At 40.0% G+C, this 20,259-nt stretch overlaps 1 pseudogene; it reads right to left on the bottom strand.

Annotated features, from left to right (window-relative positions):
- Window positions 1–1,198: 1,198 nt before the first annotated feature.
- On the bottom strand, window positions 1,199–19,920 carry LOC145867237 (uncharacterized; annotated as a pseudogene).
- Between the last annotated feature and the right edge of the window lie 339 nt (window positions 19,921–20,259).

The raw sequence follows: 20,259 nt of genomic DNA, 5'->3' as shown, positions 1-20,259 counted from the left end.
AGCTTCTAGAACTCTGGTCCCCTTGGAACGAAAAATACGGAAAAGAATAAGAGATAAAACTCATCGCCAAAAAACCAGTCAAAATAAATTGTAATCAATGGCACTGGCTAACGCAAAACTTATTAACTGCCCACAATCAGCAACCAAGTTGTCCTTACCAGGGACATGTCTCATTTCGAGCTTCTCTCTCTTCTCAGGGTTCACTAAATAGGCATGTTGTTGGATCGGGGCCCAGTCCCCAATGTCATGCTCTAGTACATTTGGGTTGGCACATCTGAGAATGAACCCTGATATTCTAATAGCAGGGCAACAATGTCAATATAATTGTACCAAAAATTGTCAGTTGGTTGCATAAATAAATATTTGGTTGCATAGTCCTTTTTTCAAGGTATTTTCAATGACATTTTTCTAGGTGGGATAGCCCCGATGTCAAAACACAGTTTTAACATGTACAAATCAATAACCAATATGCAGAAACAGTTTGTGATAAATTGAAAACCTAAACATAACATGTGCTACATACACAAACATCTGCCACAATAATCATATTACTTTTTAAAAACAAGCTCCTTATAAACTGCACAAGCACCAGAAACACTGTTGTTTTGACAAGTAGCAATAAATCACTGATATCGATTAAGGGTGAAATCAGGTTGTACGTGATGTTGAAACTAGCACAACTAAAAAAACACATGGAAATGGGAGATGTCTTTTACCTCACTGATTAGAGGACAACCAGCAGAAGACAGTCAGCTACATTTTGGAGTGAAACATTTAAATGTAGGGGTCGCTAAACAAAGGAACACAACATTTATGTCATCACTCATCGATATCATGTTGAAATCAATTGTGTGAGAGGAGGGAGATGAGGTTGCACGTCCTGTTAAACTAACAGCTCAAAATCCACATGGAATATGGGAGTAATGTGTACATCCCTGGTTAGAGGACAATTTGTAGAAAACAGATAGCTACATTTTGAAGTGTTGCATTTTGATTCCAGTGGGTCACCAACATGGTAAGTATAACACAACTCTTTTTTTGTTAGTCACTTTTTGTTAAATCACATAAATAGTAACTCTTCCATTTCAGAGCCTGGATTTTCCCCCTGAGGCTAATATCCATATCATGTTGAAATCAATAGAACAGGGGGCAAACGTTTAGGGTTCTACATTGTGACATCATTAAAATACTCCTTCTACAATGTTAAAACATTCTACATTGTGACATATCATTGATATCATGAAACAACTCCTTCATGTATTTTCTGATGTTTGATCAGATGTCTTTTATCAGAGTATCTCTTGTCACATTGACCACAGTTAAAGTTTCTCTCCTGTGTGTGTTCTCTTGTGTTGAGTCAGATGTCCAGATTGACCAAAACTCTTCCCACATTGATCACACCTATAAGGTTTCTCTCCTGTGTGTATTCTCTGGTGTAGAGTCAGAGAGCCAGATCGACCAAAACTCTTCCCACATTGATCACACCTATAAGGTTTCTCTCCTGTGTGTATTCTCTGGTGTAGAGTCAGAGAGCCAGATTGACTAAAACTCTTCCCACATTGATCACAGCTATAAGATTTCTCTCCTGTGTGTATTCTCTGGTGTAGAGTCAGAGAGCCAGATTGACTAAAACTCTTCCCACATTGATCACAGCTATAAGATTTCTCTCCTGTGTGTGTTCTCTGGTGTAGAGTCAGACTGCGAGATGCAGCAAAACTCTTCCCACATTGACCACAGATATAAGATTTCTCTCCTGTGTGTATTCTCTGGTGTGATACCAGATGGCCAGATTGACCAAAACACTTCCCACATTGATCACACCTATAAGGTTTCTCTCCTGTGTGTGTTCTCTGGTGTTGAGTCAGAGAGTCAGATCGACCAAAACTCTTCCCACATTGACCACAGCTACAAGGTTTCTCTCCTGTGTGTGTTCTCTGGTGTGATATCAGATGGCCAGATTGACTAAAACTCTTCCCACATTGATCACAGCTATAAGGTTTCTCTCCTGTGTGTGTTCTCTGATGAATTTTAATGCCTGATGAGGTGAATCTCTTCCCACAGTCAGAGCAGCAGTGAGTTCTCTTCCCTGTGGATCTCTGCAGGTGTTTATTGAGGTGTTCTAATGTGGAGAGACTCTTCTCTGCCTCTTCAGCATCATGATGTTGTTGAGGCTCCCCAGAGGATCCACGATAGTTAAGTATCTCTCCTGTGTGAACAACAAAGTCAGACAGATGATTAAAGGCCCACAACAGCGGTAATCCACCGTAAAAGGTGATGCCAACAGCGGAGCCATGATGTTGGACAACAATTGACGTCTGTAATGAATGTTAAAATTGTTGGACAAATGTCTTAAAATGAGCAAGAATAGTCATATTTTGTCTTGTTTTCACATTAGTAGTAACATCGATGATTGTAGGCTAGAAATAAGTTATTCATGTTGTTGAAACTCTAAGCAGTGTGCCAGACGACTTTTGGTCTCCAATAAAGGCCTTTTTCTGTGTTTGCTAAAATTGCGGCACGAGGGCAATTTGATTGCAGAAACTCCTCCCTGCTAATGAGGAAACCACTAGTTATGGATGTAGTATATCTGGTAATGAGGAAACCACTAGTTATGGATGTAGTATATCTGGTAATGAGGAAACCACTAGTTATGGATGTAGTATATCTGGTAATGAGGAAACCACTAGTTATGGATGTAGTATATCTGGTAATGAGGAAACCACTAGTTATGGATGTAGTATATCTGGTAATGAGGAAACCACTAGTTATGGATGTAGTATATCTGGTAATGAGGAAACCACTAGTTATGGATGTAGTATATCTGGTAATGAGGAAACCACTAGTTATGGATGTAGTATATCTGGTAATGAGGAAACCACTAGTTATGGATGTAGTATATCTGGTAATGAGGAAACTACTAGTTATGGATATAGTATATCTGGTAATGAGGAAACCACTAGTTATGGATGTAGTATATCTGGTAATGAGGAAACCACTAGTTATGGATGTAGTATATCTGGTAATGAGGAAACCACTAGTTATGGATGTAGTATATCTGGTAATGAGGAAACCACTAGTTATGGATGTAGTATATCTGGTAATGAGGAAACCACTAGTTATGGATATAGTATATCTGGTAATGAGGAAACCACTAGTTATGGATGTAGTATATCTGGTAATGAGGAAACCACTAGTTATGGATGTAGTATATCTGGTAATGAGGAAACCACTAGTTATGGATGTAGTATATCTGCCTGGAGCAAAAATGGTGAGCAACCTCCATTACCAGGTTGCTTATGAGTTCATTTCACACTACTTTGGATTATAATTGTAAGGCTCGTTTGAATGTCCTGCTTAATATAATGTTTGTGTCGTCATCGCAAATCAACCACTTTGTACGTAAAAAACACTTCAACCAGTAAAATGCTCTTTGGCTTTTCCATCAGCCTGACAATGAGGGTTTGTACAGTGTTTGCCAAATTGGCCCATAACTTCACCTAACAACAAACATACCTATGTAATGAACGAAGCACTTTGGTTGTTGTTGCATGACATACATAGTGTCCTCTAGGACCCATAACAATAACATAGACCTACTGTAGGACCCATAACTTCACCTAACAATAACATAGACCTACTGTAGGACCCATAACTTCACCTAACAACAAATATAGGAAAATATCTCTGTGTGTTGTACAATAGCCTATCCATCAAGGAACAGGTCTCTACACATTATGAGCTAAGTATCTCTGTTTCCAAACAGACTAACGAGACCCTACAGTAAATCAAGTAGACAATAACACTTTATAAACATACATTTGTTAGGGATGTTGGATCCAACATGGAGAACGGCATAACTGTCTTTACCAGAGTAATGAATGAAGAAGCACTTTGGTTGTTGTTGCATGTCCTGATGTTTGTCATGTGACTGTCATTCAGAAAATGATTTCCTGGATCAGCTGATGATAGTTGAACATGTGACTGTAACTAAACAGCTACAGTATTATGAATTATGTGTAATTATTGAAGAACCACATTAATGACAGTATCCATTTGGGTGTTGTCAATAAAGTTACTATATATATATTACCTTTATTTAACCAGGTAGGCCAGTTGAGAACAAGTTCTCAAAATGGTTTGTGTCCCTGTTTTATTAGATAGTACTCACTGTATTTACTGGTGTTAATCAGATCAATGTCCCTGTTTTATTAGATAGTACTCACTGTATTTACTGGTGTTAATCAGATCAATGTCCCTGTTTTATTAGATAGTACTCACTGTATTTACTGGTGTTAATCAGATCAATGTCCCTGTTTTATTAGATAGTACTCACTGTATTTACTGGTGTTAATCAGATCAATGTCCCTGTTTTATTAGATAGTACTCACTGTATTTACTGGTGTTAATCAGATCAATGTCCCTGTTTTATTAGATAGTACTCACTGTATTTACTGGTGTTAATCAGATCAATGTCCCTGTTTTATAAGATAGTACTCACTGTATTTACTGGTGTTAATCAGATCAATGTCCCTGTTTTATAAGATAGTACTCACTGTATTTACTGGTGTTAATCAGATCAATGTCCCTGTTTTATTAGATAGTACTCACTGTATTTACTGGTGTTAACCAGATCAATGTCCCTGTTTTATTAGATAGTACTCACTGTATTTACTGGTGTTAATCAGATCAATGTCCCTGTTTTATTAGATAGTACTCACTGTATTTACTGGTGTTAATCAGATCAATGTCCCTGTTTTATTAGATAGTACTCACTGTATTTACTGGTGTTAATCAGATCAATGGCCCTGTTTTATTAGATAGTACTCACTGTATTTACTAATGTTAATCAGTTCTCCAGTCTTCTCTTCATCATTGACAGTAATTGACCCCTCTTCAGCCTTAATTTCAAAAACGTCTTCATCTTCTTTCACTTCATCCTCCACTCCAAAAACTGCATCTTCCTCCTCTTCTTTCACAGTAACATCCTCCTCCTCTTTCACTCTGAAGGCGTCTTCCTCTTCTTTCACTGTAACGTCTTTCTCTTCTTCTTTCACTGTAACAGCTTCACCCTCTACTTGTTTTTGTATTGTAACAGCCTCCTCTTCCTCCTCCTCTTTGACGAGAGCTTCTTTCTCCGTCCAGCAGACCTCCTCTTCTTTAGCAGGAGAGTAGCTTAGTGAACTCATGGTCGGAGATAATAGCTAGTTAGCATTAGCGACTAGACTAGTGCTAATTTAACCAGCCAGCTAGTTGACTTACAACGTAAATATTAAATTTAATGGGGTAGCTAGTTGTTTCCACATAAGTATGTTTAAAGCAAAATGGCAATTAAACCACGAAATTGTCTAAAGAACTTGATTGTGCCGACTTTGTCGGCTAGCGAGCTACCGAGGTGGCTGCAGTTGTTGAAGAAGAGTTCCGTCCACTAGATTATACGTCACACTAGAAACATCGCCTGAAAGACACATATCGCCATCTGTTGTCTGGAGGGAGGAAACGCAGTTGAGGAGGGAAAACTATTTTTATTCTTCATTGAATTATAATATTATAAAGCAGTTTAGGGAAACGTTTTTTTCCTCTCCATTAAATATGAATATTATATCAACACGTACAAAGAGCAACAAGTGTTGTTTGATTAGTTCAGTTTTTTATGAGAATTTAAAACAAACTTAACCTCTACTCCACATCTGTATTTCTGATTCAGTCAAATAACTAGATATCAAAATAAGCACCTAGTTATTGATACCCTTGATAAAGATGAGCTAAAATTACTGTATAAAATAAATAAATAAACTTTACCCACAACCAGGATATTTTAGCCCAAAACCTGGTTACCTCTCTGCTAGGAGGCTGAAACTTGGCCATAAGAGGATCTTCCAGCAAGACACATCAACATCCACAAAGAAATGGTTAATTGGGCACAAAAATCAACATTTTTAATGGCCATCTCAGTCTTCGGACTTGAACTCCATTGAAAACCTGTGGTTTGAATTGAACAGGGCAGTCCACAAGCGCAGACTAAATAAATCAAGGACATGGAGAGATTCTGTATGGAGGAAGGGTCTAAGATCCCACCCAATGTGTTCTCTAATCTCATTAAACATTTCAGTGTCGTTATCCTCCCAAGGGGAGGGTGCTGGAGTATTGAAAACATGGGAGGCAATAATTCAGACCCCAGCCTTTTGAGAATTACATGTTAAACTAAATCTCTTTCTCTGAGCAATTCTATTAGTATAAAATAATATAATTTCTTTATTTTTTACATACAATATAGCTCAGTATTTTAATTATTTATTTAATAGAGTCGTTTATCTCATCTTTATCAAGGGTGTCAACAATTTTGTCCCCCACTGACCTCCATACTGCTGCTACATGATGTAACAATACATCATGTAGATGTATATAATGAACAGACTAGGTCTATACTGCTCCTACATGGTGTAACAATACATCATGTAGATGTATATAATGAACAGACTAGGTCTATACTGCTCCTACATGGTGTAACAATATATCATGTGGATGTATATAATGAACAGACTAGGTCTATACTGCTCCTACATGGTGTAACAATACATCATGTAGATGTATATAATGAACAGACTAGGTCTATACTGCTCCTACATGGTGTAACAATACATCATGTAGATGTATATAATGAACAGACTAGGTCTATACTGCTCCTACATGGTGTAACAATACATCATGTAGATGTATATAATGAACAGACTAGGTCTATACTGCTCCTAAATGGTGTAACAAAACATCATGTAGATGTATATAATGAACAGACTAGGTCTATACTGCTCCTACATGGTGTAACTATACATCATGTAGATGTATATAATGAACAGACTAGGTCTATACTGCTCCTACATGGTGTAACAATACATCATGTAGATATACATAATGAACAGACTAGGTCTATACTGCTCCTACATGGTGTAACAATACATCATGTAGATGTATATAATGAACAGACTAGGTCTATACTGCTCCTACATGGTGTAACAATACATCATGTAGATGTATATAATGAACAGACTAGGTCTATACTGCTCCTACATGGTGTAACAATACATCATGTAGATGGATATAATGAACAGACTAGGTCTATACTGCTCCTACATGGACTAACAATACATCATGTAGATGTATATAATGAACAGACTAGGTCTATGCTGCTCCTACATGGTGTAACAATACATCATGTAGATGTATATAATGAACAGACTAGGTCTATACTGCTCCTACATGGTGTAACAATACATCATGTAGATGTATATAATGAACAGACTAGGTCTATACTGCTCCTACATGGTGTAACTATACATCATGTAGATGTATATAATGAACAGACTAGGTCTATACTGATCTTACATGGTGTAACAATACATCATGTGGGGCTTTAAGGTGATGTTAGTGTGACGTATAATGTAGTGGACGGAACGCTTCTTTCAACAGCAGCAACAGGGGATTTGTAGATCAGTCAGTCTGCAGTCGCCTGCAATGTCGAACAAGCCCAATACCAAACCAATCAGGTGGTTGTTTGATGAAATGAAGCTTCAGACGTCATTGATGACGTGCTGCTGATAAAGTGATACAGGCATCGGTACACTGCTTTGAAGTTTACTGCTTATCGATTTGAACGCAGGCCTCGTAGCTCCGGTATCAAAAGTAACATCCCTACTGACAACAAGGCAGCAGAGTCTACCGTGCTAATGCGTTCCCACTAGATATCACAACCACACAGTATATGAAAGCATGAGGTGTGGCTGACGTTTACAAGCTGGAGCTAGATACCGAGCTAGCATACAAACTCTGTAGCACATAGTGCATTGTGGGTAGTTTAGAAGATATCCGGAAATAAGTTTAAGAAATGTGTAACAACGCAAAAACATAACTGTTTGTCCTTATAGGGAACCAGATCGTGACTACAACTAGCTTAGTAAGTCTTTAAGCACACTGTGTTGTTACACGGGTGAGTAAAAACGAACGCTTCCTCCCCTTTAACTTTTTGTCAGAAAATAAAATAAACGTTTTACTCAACTGCGTTACCCACTCCAGTCAGCAGATGGCGGTCTGGGAATTTAAGGCGATGCTGTTGGTGTGACGTATAATGTAGTGGACGGAACTCTTCTTTCAACAGCAGCAACAGTTATTAAGCCTCCTCGGTAGCTTGCTAGACAAAATAGCCGAACCAATAAAGCTCATTAGACGCTTTAGTGTATATTAGCCACTGTGTTTTAAACCCACTTCTGTCGTCTAGTTAGTTATCCGTTTTAATTTCATATTTACGGTGTTGTTGTTATTATTCAGCTAGCGGGCTGGTTAAGTTAGCATTAGCCTAGCTAGCTAACTTGTCCAACCATGCGGTCACTGAGCTACTCTCCTCCTGCTAAAGAAGATGAGGACATCACAGTAAAACAAGAAGTAGAGGGTGAGGCCGTTACTGTGAAAGAAGAAAAAGACTCGTTCAGAGTGAAAGAGGAGGAGGATGTTACAGTAAAAGAAGAGGAGGATGCAGTTTATGGAGTGAAAGAGGAAGAGGGGGAGATGACTGTTACATCGATCGAGGAGGAAACTGGACATCTGGGCCCGGTTTCCCAAACGCATCTTAAGACGTCCAATGGTTCTAACGGTGAACTTAGCCATAAGATGGTTTTGAGAAACCGTTCCCTGATTAACACTAGTAAGTACTGTCTTAAATACAGAGGCACAAACTCTGCAGTTGTTGAACTGATGTGTGGTGTTAAAGCGGAAATATTCAACAGCTACATCCATATTTAGACTTTTAAAATTATTTATGTATAACCATTGATTCTTGAAGAATATAACACATGCCTCATGAGCTTAGTTCAACTGTTGTACCCCATCAGAACCCCAAATAAGCTTTTTTTTACTCCAATGTTTAGAAATGTAAACCAACACTGTATAGCCTCAACATAGTTAAAACTATAATGTTGATATCATGGATGGTCAGTCCTTGCATCCATAGGTCTGTCTATGAATTTGAAAGTAGTTACATTTCTCCAACCCCATAATCATCTTATAACCAAAACAGTGGTGGAATTACAGTTTTGTTCTTGTATGAACGGCAGATTGCTGGGTTGTGTGGGTTTTTTCAACAGTAACAAAATGGCTGCCCAGAGGCTTGGTTTGGTAAACAGCTGAGGGATGGGGGAAGGAGGAGTGTAACCACTCAAATTTATTCATCCAGGATGTCATAATGATAGTTTAACCAGGTTTCTAGGATATATAGTATATTCTAGAATTCATCCATTATGTCATAATGATAGTTTAACCAGGTTTCTAGGCTATATAGTATATTCTAGAATTCATCCATGATGTCATAATGATAGTTTAACCAGGTTTCTGGGCTATATAGTATATTCTAGAATTGCCAGTGTAGATTTCCTGTGGAGGCAAATTATTAGAGCTGTTAAGTCATTGTATAATATTCAGCCAATTGTTTTTCATGCCATTACATTAAAGGCAAGACATACCTAGATTCAATTACATTCATGAATTGGTTTGAAACCTTTGTTTTAAACCCTTCTCAAAATTGGTGCCTTGCCGGATTTGTAAAAAATGGTTTGTCATGAAACTCTATTTTTTAAATGTATTTAAATGTAACCTTTATTTAACTAGACAAGTCAGTTAAGAACAAATTCTTATTTACAATGACTGCCTACCCCGGACAACGCTGGGCCAATTGTGCGCCGCCCTATGGAACTCCCAATCACGGCCGGTTGTGATACAGCCTGGATTTGAACCAGGGTGTCTGTAGTGAAGCCTCAAGCACTGAGATGCAGTGTCCGCTGCGCCACTCGGGAGCCCCAAAATCACTATAACCTGACTAGAGGGAGCCAGTCGTCAACATAACCTGACTGGAGGGAGCCAGTCATCACTATAACCTGACTGGAGGGAGCCAGTCATCACTATAACCTGACTGGAGGGAGCCAGTCATCACTATAACCTGACTGGAGGGAGCCAGTCATCACTATAACCTGACTGGAGGGAGCCAGTCATCACTATAACCTGACTGGAGGGAGCCAGTCATCACTATAACCTGACTAGAGGGAGGGAGCCAGTCATCACTATAACCTGACTAGAGGGAGGGAGCCAGTCATCACTATAACCTGACTAGAGGGAGGGAGCCAGTCATCACTATAACCTGACTAGAGGGAGGGAGCCAGTCATCACTATAACCTGACTAGAGGGAGGGAGCCAGTCATCACTATAACCTGACTAGAGGGAGGGAGCCAGTCATCACTATAACCTGACTGGAGGGAGCCAGTCATCACTATAACCTGACTGGAGGGAGCCAGTCATCACTATAACCTGACTGGAGGGAGCCAGTCATCACTATAACCTGACTGGAGGGAGCCAGTCATCGCTATAACCTGACTAGAGGGAGGGAGCCAGTCATCACTATAACCTGACTAGAGGGAGCCGACCAGTTCTGAAAGCCTTTTGCCGTACCCTCACCCTACTCCTCTGGTGATGTAGAGGTTATCCCAGGCCCTGTGTGTCCCCAGGCGCTCTCATTTGTTGACTTCTGTAACCGTAAAAGCCTTGGTTTCATGCATGTTAACATCAGAAGCCTCCTCCCTAAGTTTGTTTTACTCACTGCTTTAGCACACTCCGCCAACCTTGATGTCCTTGCCGTGTCTGAATCCTGGCTTTGGAAGGTCACCAAAAATTCTGAAATTTCCATCCCCAACTACAACATTTTCCATCAAAATGAGAGGAGTTGCAATCTACTGCAGAGATGGCCTGCAATGTTCTATCATACTTTCCAGGTCTAAGCCCAAACAGTTCGAGCTTTTAATTAAAAAAATGAATCTCTCCAGAAATAAGTCTCTCACTGTTGCTGCCTGTTACAGACCCCCCTCAGCTCCCAGCTGTGCCCTGGACACCATATGTGAATCGATTGGCCCCCATCTATCTTCAGAGTTTGTTCTGTTAGGTGACCTAAACTGGGATATGCTTAACCTCTCTAGGGGGTTTTCAAAACGTTTGAAATGCTATTACTTCAATTTCTCAAACATATGACTATTTTACAGCTATTTAAAGACAAGACTCTCGTTAATCTAACCACACTGTCCGATTTCAAAAAGGCTTTACAGCGAAAGCAAAACATTAGATTATGTCAGCAGACTACCCAGCCAGAAATAATCAGACTACCCATTTTTCAAGCTAGCATATAATGTCACAAAAACCCAAAAGACAGCTAAATGCAGCACTAACCTTTGATGATCTTCATCAGATGACACACCTAGGACATTATGTTATACAATACATGCATGTTTTGTTCAATCAAGTTCATATTTATATCCAAAAACAGCATTTTACATTAGCATGTGACGTTCAGAACTAGCATACCCCCCGCAAACTTCCGGGGAATTTACTAACAATTTACTAAATTACTCACGATAAACGTTCACAAAAAGCATAACAATTATTTTAAGACTAATAAGAACTAATAGGACTTAAAAGGACTAATAATCAGATTAAATCGGGTACGTTTTTTATCCAGCCGTGAAAATACTGCCCCCTAGCCATAAGAGGTTAACCTCTCTAGGGGGTGTGGGACGCTACCGTCCCACATGGCCAACATCCAGTGAAATTGCAGAGCACCAAATTCAAAAACAGAAATACTCATAAGAATTCATAAAACATACAAGTGTTATACATCGGTTTAAAGATTAACTTCTTGTTAATCAAACCACGGTGTCAGATTTCATAAAGGCTTTACCGTGAAAGCATACCATGCGATTATCTGAGAACAGCGCCCAGCAGACAAATCATTAGTAACAGTTACCAGCCAAGTAGAGGAGTTACACAAGTCAGAAATAGCGATAAAATGAATCACTTACTTTTGATGATCTTCATATCGTTGCAACTCACAAGACTCCCATTTACTCAATAAATGTTTGTTTTGTTCGATAAAGTCTCTCTTTATATCCAAAAACCTCCGTTTTGTTCATGCGTTTTGTTCAGTAATCCACAGGCTCAAAGGCAATCACAACAGCCAGACGAAAAATCCTAAAAGTATCAGTAAAGTTGGTAGAAACATGTCAAACGATGTTTATAATCAATCCTCAGGTTGTTTTTAGCCTAAATAATATATAACATTTCAACCGGACAATAACGTCGTCAATATAAAAGGTAAACAAGAAAGGTGCGCTCATTCAGAGTGGTCTTACTCTCTCATTTTTCAGGATGCAAGCCTGAAACTATTTGTAAAGACTGTTGACATCTAGTGGAAGCCATAGGAAATGATATTTGAGACCTAAGTCAATGGAATCTGTATAGGCAGTCATTGGAAAACTACAACAACAACAAATCCCACTTCCTGGTTGTATTTTTCTCAGGTTTTCGCCTGTCATATCAGTTCTGTTATACTCACAGACATTATTTTAACAGTTTTGGAAACTTTAGAGTGTTTTCTATCCAAATCTACTAAGTTTACTTTGGCACGCTTTTCATCCAGAGGTGAAAACAGTGCCCCCTACCCTAGTGAGGTTAACACCCCGGCCGTCCTACAATTCAAGCTAGATGCCCTCAATCTCACACAAATTATCAAGGAACCCACCAGGTACAACCCCTAAATCTGTAAACATGGGCACCCTCATAGATATTATCCTGACCAACTTGCCCTCCAAATACACCTCTGCTGTTTTCAATCAGGATCTCAGAGATTACTGCCTCATCGCCTGCATCCGTTATGGGTTTGCGGTCAAACGGCCACCCCTCATCACTGTCAAATGCTCCCTAGAACACTTCTGCGAGCAGGCCTTTCTAATCGACCTGGTATACATATTCGTCGCCAAACCCACTGGCTCCAGGTCATCTATAAGTCTTTGCTAGGCCGACTTCACTCAGCTCACTGGTCACCATAGCAACACCCACCCATAGCACGCGCTCCAGGAGGTATATCTCACTGGTCATCCCCAAAGCCAACACCTACTTTGGCCGCATTTCCTTCCAGTTCTCTGCTGCCAATGACTGGAACGAATTGCAAAAATCGCTGGAGTTGGAGACTTATATCTCCCTCACTAACTTCAAGCATCAGCTATCTGAGCAGCTTACCGATCGCTGCAGCTGTACACAGCCCATCTGTAAATAGCCCATCCAACTGCCTACCTCATCCCCATGTTTTTATTTACGTTTTTTTGCTCTTTTGCACACCAGTATTTCTACTTGAACATCTATCACTCCAGTGTTAAATTGTAATTACTTAACTACTATGGTCTATTTATTGCCTTGCCTCCGTACTTCATTTGCACACACTGTATATAGATTTTTGTATTGTGTTATTGACTGTTCGTTTGTTTATCCAACGTGTAACTCTGTTTTTTTTTGTCGCACTGCTTTGCTTTATCTTGGCCAGGTTGCAGTTGTAAATGAGAACTTGTTCTCAACTAGCCTACCTGGTTAAATAAAGGTGAAATAAATTTTTTTTTTTTTTTAATCTTAGCTTTATTGACAACACTCAAATGGATACTGTCATTAACGCAGTTCTTCAATAATTACACATAATACTTAATACTGTAGATGTTTAGTTACAGTCACATGATCAACTATCAGAAGATCCAGGAAATACTTTTCTGAATGCCAGTCAAATTACAAACATCACGACATGCAACAACAACCAAAGTGCTTCTTCATTCATTACTCTGGTAAAGACAGTTATGCCGTGCTCCACGTTGGATCCAACATCCCTAACAAATTGATGTTTATAATGTATTATTGTCTGCTTGATTTACTGTAGGGTCTCGTTAGTCCGTTTGGAAACGGAGATACTTAGCTCATAATGTGTAGAGAACTGTTCCTTGATGGATAGGCTATTGTTCAACACACAGAGCTATTTTCCTATATTTGTTGTTAGGTGTAGTTATGGGTCCTACAGTAGGTCTATGTTATTGTTAGGTGAAGTTATGGGTCCTACAGTAGGTCTATGTTATTGTTAGGTGAAGTTATGGGTCCAACAGTAGGTCTATATTTGTTGTTAGGTGAAGTTATGGGCCAATTTGGCAAACAGTGTACAAACCCTCATTGTCAGGCTGATGGAAAAGCCAAAGAGCATTTTACTGGTTGAAGTGTTTAAGTACAAAGCGGTTGATTTGCGATGACGACACAAACATTATATTAAGCAGGAGATTCAAGCGAGCCTGACAATTATAATCCAAAGTAGTGTGAAATGAACTCATAAGCAACCTGGTAATGGAGGTTACTCCCCTGAGCAAACATCTTTTCTCACCAGCAAACATAGAAAAGGGCCTCCAATCTTAGATGTTACTACTAATGTGAAAACAAGACAAAATATGACTATTGTTGCTCATTTTAAGACAAATGTCAAGTAATCATTACATTCATTACAGATGTCAATTGTTGTTCAACATCATGGCTACGCTGTTGGCATGACCTTTTACAGTGGATTTCTGCTGTTGTGGGCCTTTAACCATCTGTATGACTTTGTCATTCACACAGGAGAGAGACGTGACTATCGTGGATCCTCTGGGGAGCCTCAACAACCTCATGATGCTGATGAGGCAGAGAAGAGTCTCTCTAGATCAGAACTCCTCAAGAAACACCAGCAGAGACCCACAGGGAAGATAATTAACCTCTCTGACTGTGGGAAGAGATTCACCTCATCAGGCATTAAAATTCATCGGAGAAGCCACACAGTAGAGAAAGCTTATTGCTGTACTCAATGTGGGAAGAGTTTTGATACATCTAGCCATCTTATTGTACACCAAAGAACACACACAGGAGAGAAATCTTATAGCTGTACTCGATGTGGCAAGAGTTTTGTTCAATCTGGAGAACTGAAGATGCACCAGAGAAGACACACAGGAGAGAAACCCTATAGCTGTACTCGATGTGGCAAGAGTTTTGTTCAATCTGGCAAACTGAAGATACACCAAAGAACACACACGGGAGAAAAACCTTATAGCTGTGGTCAATGTGGGAAGAGGTTTGCTGCATCTAGCACTCTGACTCAACACCAGAGAACACACACAGGAGAGAAACCTTATAGCTGTGATCAATGTGGGAAGAGTTTTACTACATCTAGCACTCTGACTCTACACCAGAGAACACACACAGGAGAGAAACCTTATAGCTGTGATCAATGTAACAAGAGATACTCTGATAAAAGACATCTGATCAAACATCAGAAAATTCATGAATGAGTTGTTTCATGATATCAATGAATTAATGTCACAATGTAGAATGTTTTAACATTTTAGTAGGAGTATTTTAATGATGTCACAATGTAGAACCCTAAACGTTTGTCCCCTGTTCTATTGATTTCAACATGATATGGATATTAGCCTCAGGGGGAAAATCCAGGCTCTGAAATGGAAGAGTTACTATTTATGTGATTTAATAAAAAGTGACTAACACAAAAAGAGCTGTTACAATTACCATGTTGGTGACCCACTGGAATCAAAATGCAACACTTCAAAATGTAGCTAGCTGTTTTCTACAAATTGTCCTCTAACCAGGGATGTACACATTACTCCCATATTCCATGTGGATTTTGAGCTGTTAGTTTAACAGGACGTGCAACCTCATCTCCCTCCTCTCACACAATTGATTTTAGCATGATATCGATGAGTGATGACATAAATGTTGTGTTCCTTTGTTTAGCGACCCCTAAATTTAAATGTATCACTCCAAAATGTAGCTGACTGTCTTCTGCAGGTTGTCCTCTAACCAGTGAGGTAAAATATATCTCCCATTTCCATGTGTTTTTTAGTTGTGTTAGTTTCAACATCACGTACAACCTGATTTCCCCCCTAATCGATATCAGTGATTTATTGCTGCTTGTGCAGTTTAAGGAGCTTGTTTAAAAAATTACAAGTAATATGATTATTGTGGGAGATGTTTGTGTATATTGTGTATATAGGGAAGGAATATATGGGAAGGTGTTTCACCTGAGCTGGCTTGTCCATCTCGTTGGTAGGAAGGTGTTTTACCTGAGCTGGTCCAGGTTCTATTTAAGAGTGTCTGGCCCAGTGCTCCAGTTGTCTTGATACATGTGGAGAGTCAACACCTTTAGTTGCTCCACCTTTTTGGTTTGCTTCCTGTCTTTAAGTTTGGTGTGGGTTTTTCTTTTGTTTGTCTCTTCTTGGGCAGATTTAGTGGGTCTCATGGTGGGTGTCTTTTATGTCCCAGTTGTTGTTACTAGTCAACTTTCAGTGGACACCCCCATAGTGTCTTTCAGAGCCCCTCCTAAAAACATGCTTATATTTTGTGTTGGATGTTGCATCCAATTAATATTTTAATCAATGGATTTTCCTTAGAATGCTAATTCGTCTTTCAGTTGTTAATCTTATGTTTGTTGTGGTAAATATTTCTGTTTATTTTCATTGTTTTATTTTTTTTCCTGTGAAGCATCCATGTCTGAAATGTGCTGTATAAATAAAGCTTGATTTGAACATATTGCAAAAGAAATTAACCCAATGACTGACAATCAACAGACTCTTGCTAAACCAATACGTATCTTGGTCCATCTTATTATGAAAAAAGTATAAATTCAGTAAATCTCCCACTATGTTAAAATAGTGCTGGTCTGTACATTTAGTATCACTTTTCAACCAACCTAGTGCATTTGTTGAAGATAAATGTTTAATTCAACAATACGTCAAAGGATTCAACTACTGCAAACCGAAACAAACAAATGGATCAACCAGATCAATCCCACTTTTCCAGCCTGCTGAAGGCGTGGTGGAGTGGTAAACACCACCCCCGGCTCTACCAGGGGCTTGAAGTGGTCTCCCACAGCTCTGCTTATGTCATGTTCTGTGGCCTTGCTGTTCCATTTATTTACTGTCCCTGCAACACAGAAACACATTTAGTCATATTATATAAAACACTCAAAGTAATGGATATGGAGCATCTACAGCCTCAGTTACACCTGGCACCTACATGTGACTTCTGTCATCCGATCACTCCAAGCTGCATTAGGTTCAGATCTACCAGGAAGGGCCTTTGACATAGTCTGGACACAGTCAGACCACTAAATATGCATAAGCAATGTAAAGAGATGGGGTGAATGAGTGGGGAAAATACATTCTACACAAATTACCTTCATAATAAATCAAATCTTATTGGTCACATACAGGGGTTCAGCAGATGTTATTGTGGGTGTAGCGAAATGCTTGTCCTAGTTCCCACAGTGCTGCAATATCTAACAATTTCACAACAAATACCTAATACACACAAATCTAAGTAATGGAATAAGAATATATAAATATATGGACGAGCAATGTCAGAGCTGCATAGACAGATACAGTAGAATAGAATACAGTATATACATATGAGATGAGTAATACATAGACAGATACAGTAGAATAGTATAGAATACAGTATATACATATGAGATGAGTAATACATAGACTAAGATACAGTAGAATAGTGTAGAATACAGTATATACATATGAGATGAGTAATGCCAGATATGTAAACATTATTAAAGTGACTAATGATTTCAAGTCTGTGTTTGTAGGCAGCAGCCTCTGTGTTAGTGATGCTATTTAACAGTCTGATGGCCTTGAGATTGAAAAACAGCTTCTGTCTCTCGGTCCCTGCTTTGATGCACCTGTACTGACCTCGCCTTCTGGATGATAGCAGGCTGAACAGGCAGTGGCTCGGGTAATAACAAAGAACAAATGTGTGTGTCTGAGGGGAAATTAACTTTCATACAGCCAAAAGGGGTGAGAAATTACACCAATATCAGTGGACAATTTGAACTAATGTTAATAAACATGGATGATGGAACATATTCCCTTTTGCTGACTTGATGGCTATTTAAACCTCTCTAGGGTACGTAGGACGGTAGCCTCCCACCTGGCCAACATCCAGTGAAGTGCAGGGCACCAAATTCAAACTACAGAATTGTAAATACACTGCTCAAAAAAATAAAGGGAACACTTAAACAACACATCCTAGATCTGAATGAAATAAATAATCTTATTAAATACTTTCTTCTTTACATAGTTGAATGTGCTGACAACAAAATCACACAAAAATAATCAATGGAAATCCAATTTATCAACCCATGGAGGTCTGGATTTGGAGTCACACTCAAAATTAAAGTGGAAAACCACACTACAGGCTGATCCAACTTTGATGTAATGTCCTTAAAACAAGTCAAAATGAGGCTCAGTAGTGTGTGTGGCCTCCACGTGCCTGTATGACCTCCCTACAACGCCTGGGCATGCTCCTGATGAGGTGGCGGATGGTCTCCTGAGGGATCTCCTCCCAGACCTGGACTAAAGCATCCGCCAACTCCTGGACAGTCTGTGGTGCAACGTGGCGTTGGTGGATGAAGCGAGACATGATGTCCCAGATGTGCTCAATTGGATTCAGGTCTGGGGAACGGGCGGGCCAGTCCATAGCATCAATGCCTTCCTCTTGCAGGAACTGCTGACACACTCCAGCCACATGAGGTCTAGCATTGTCTTGCATTAGGAGGAACCCAGGGACAACCGCACCAGCATATGGTCTCACAAGGGGTCTGAGGATCTCATCTCGGTACCTAATGGCAGTCAGGCTACCTCTGGCGAGCACATGGAGGGCTGTGCGGCCCCCCAAAGAAATGCCACCCCACACCATGACTGACCCACCGCCAAACCGGTCATGCTGGAGGATGTTGCAGGCAGCAGAACGTTCTCCACGGCGTCTCCAGACTGTCACGTCTGTCACATGTGCTCAGTGTGAACCTGCTTTCATCTGTGAAGAGCACAGGGCGCCAGTGGCGAATTTGCCAATCTTGGTGTTCTCTGGCAAATGCCAAACGTCCTGCACGGTGTTGGGCTGTAAGCACAACCCCCACCTGTGGACATCGAGCCCTCATACCACCCTCATGGAGTCTGTTTCTGACCGTTTGAGCAGACACATGCACATTTGTGGCCTGCTGGAGGTCATTTTGCAGGGCTCTGGCAGTGCTCCTCCTGCTCCTCCTTGCACAAAGGTGGAGGTAGCGGTCCTGCTGCTGGGTTGTTGCCCTCCTACGGCCTCCTCCACGTCTCCTGATGTACTGGCCTGTCTCCTGGTAGCGCCTCCATGCTCTGGACACTACGCTGACAGACACAGCAAACCTTCTTGCCACAGCTCGCATTGATGTGCCATCCTGGATGAGCTGCACTACCTGAGCCACTTGTGTGGGTTGTAGACTCCGTCTCATGCTACCACTAGAGTGAAAGCACCGCCAGCATTCAAAAGTGACCAAAACATCAGCCAGGAAGCATAGGAACTGAGAAGTAGTCTGTGGTTACCACCTGCAGAACCACTCCTTTATTGGGGGTGTCTTGCTAATTGCCTATAATTTCCACCTGTTGTCTATTCCATTTGCACAACAGCATGTGAAATTTATTGTCAATCAGTGTTGCTTCCTAAGTGGACAGTTTGATTTCACAGAAGTGTGATTGACTTGGAGTTACATTGTTAAGTGTTCCCTTTATTTTTTTGAGCAGTATATTTAACATTCTTGAAAATACACATGCAATATGTCAAATTTAAGCTTGACTTCTTGTTAATCCAGCCACGGTGTCATATTTCAAAAAAGGCTTTACGGTGAAAGCAAACCATGCGATTATCTGAGGACAGCACCCCATCAAACAAACACAGACAATCATATTTCAGACCGCCCGGCGCGACACAAAACTCAGAAACAACGATATAATTCATGCCTTACCTTTGAAGATCTTCTTCTGTTGGCACTCCAATATGTCACATAAACATAACAAATGGTCATTTTGTTCGATTAATTCCATCGTTATATCTCCAAAATGTCCATTTATTTGGCGCGTTTGATCCAGAAAAACATTGGTTCCAACTCGCACAACATGACTACAAAATATCTAATAAGTTACCTGTAATCTTTCTGCAGTGATACTCCATCACATCTGGTTTGCACTTAGTGTGACTATCATTTGTTTTTCAACAGGACAATGACCCAACACACCTCCAGGCTGTGTAAGGGCTATTTGACCAAGAAGGAGAGTGATGGAGTGCTGCATCAGATGACCTGGCCTCCACAATCACCCGACCTCAACCCAATTGAGATGGTTTGGGATGAGTTGGACCGCAGAGAAGGAAAAGAAGGAAAAGCAGCCAACAAGTGCTCAGCATATGTTGGAACTCCTTCAAGACTGTTGGAAAAGCATTCCTGATGAATTCCTCATGAAGCAGGTTGAGAGAATGCCAATAGTGTTATTGTTGTCATTATTATTGTACAAT

This window comes from Salmo salar, unplaced genomic scaffold, assembly GCF_965601325.2.
Source record: "Salmo salar unplaced genomic scaffold, fSalSal1 ptg000257l, whole genome shotgun sequence".
In the NCBI taxonomy this organism is placed as follows: Eukaryota; Metazoa; Chordata; class Actinopteri; order Salmoniformes; family Salmonidae; genus Salmo; species Salmo salar.
This window is presented reverse-complemented; position numbering and strand designations above follow the sequence as displayed.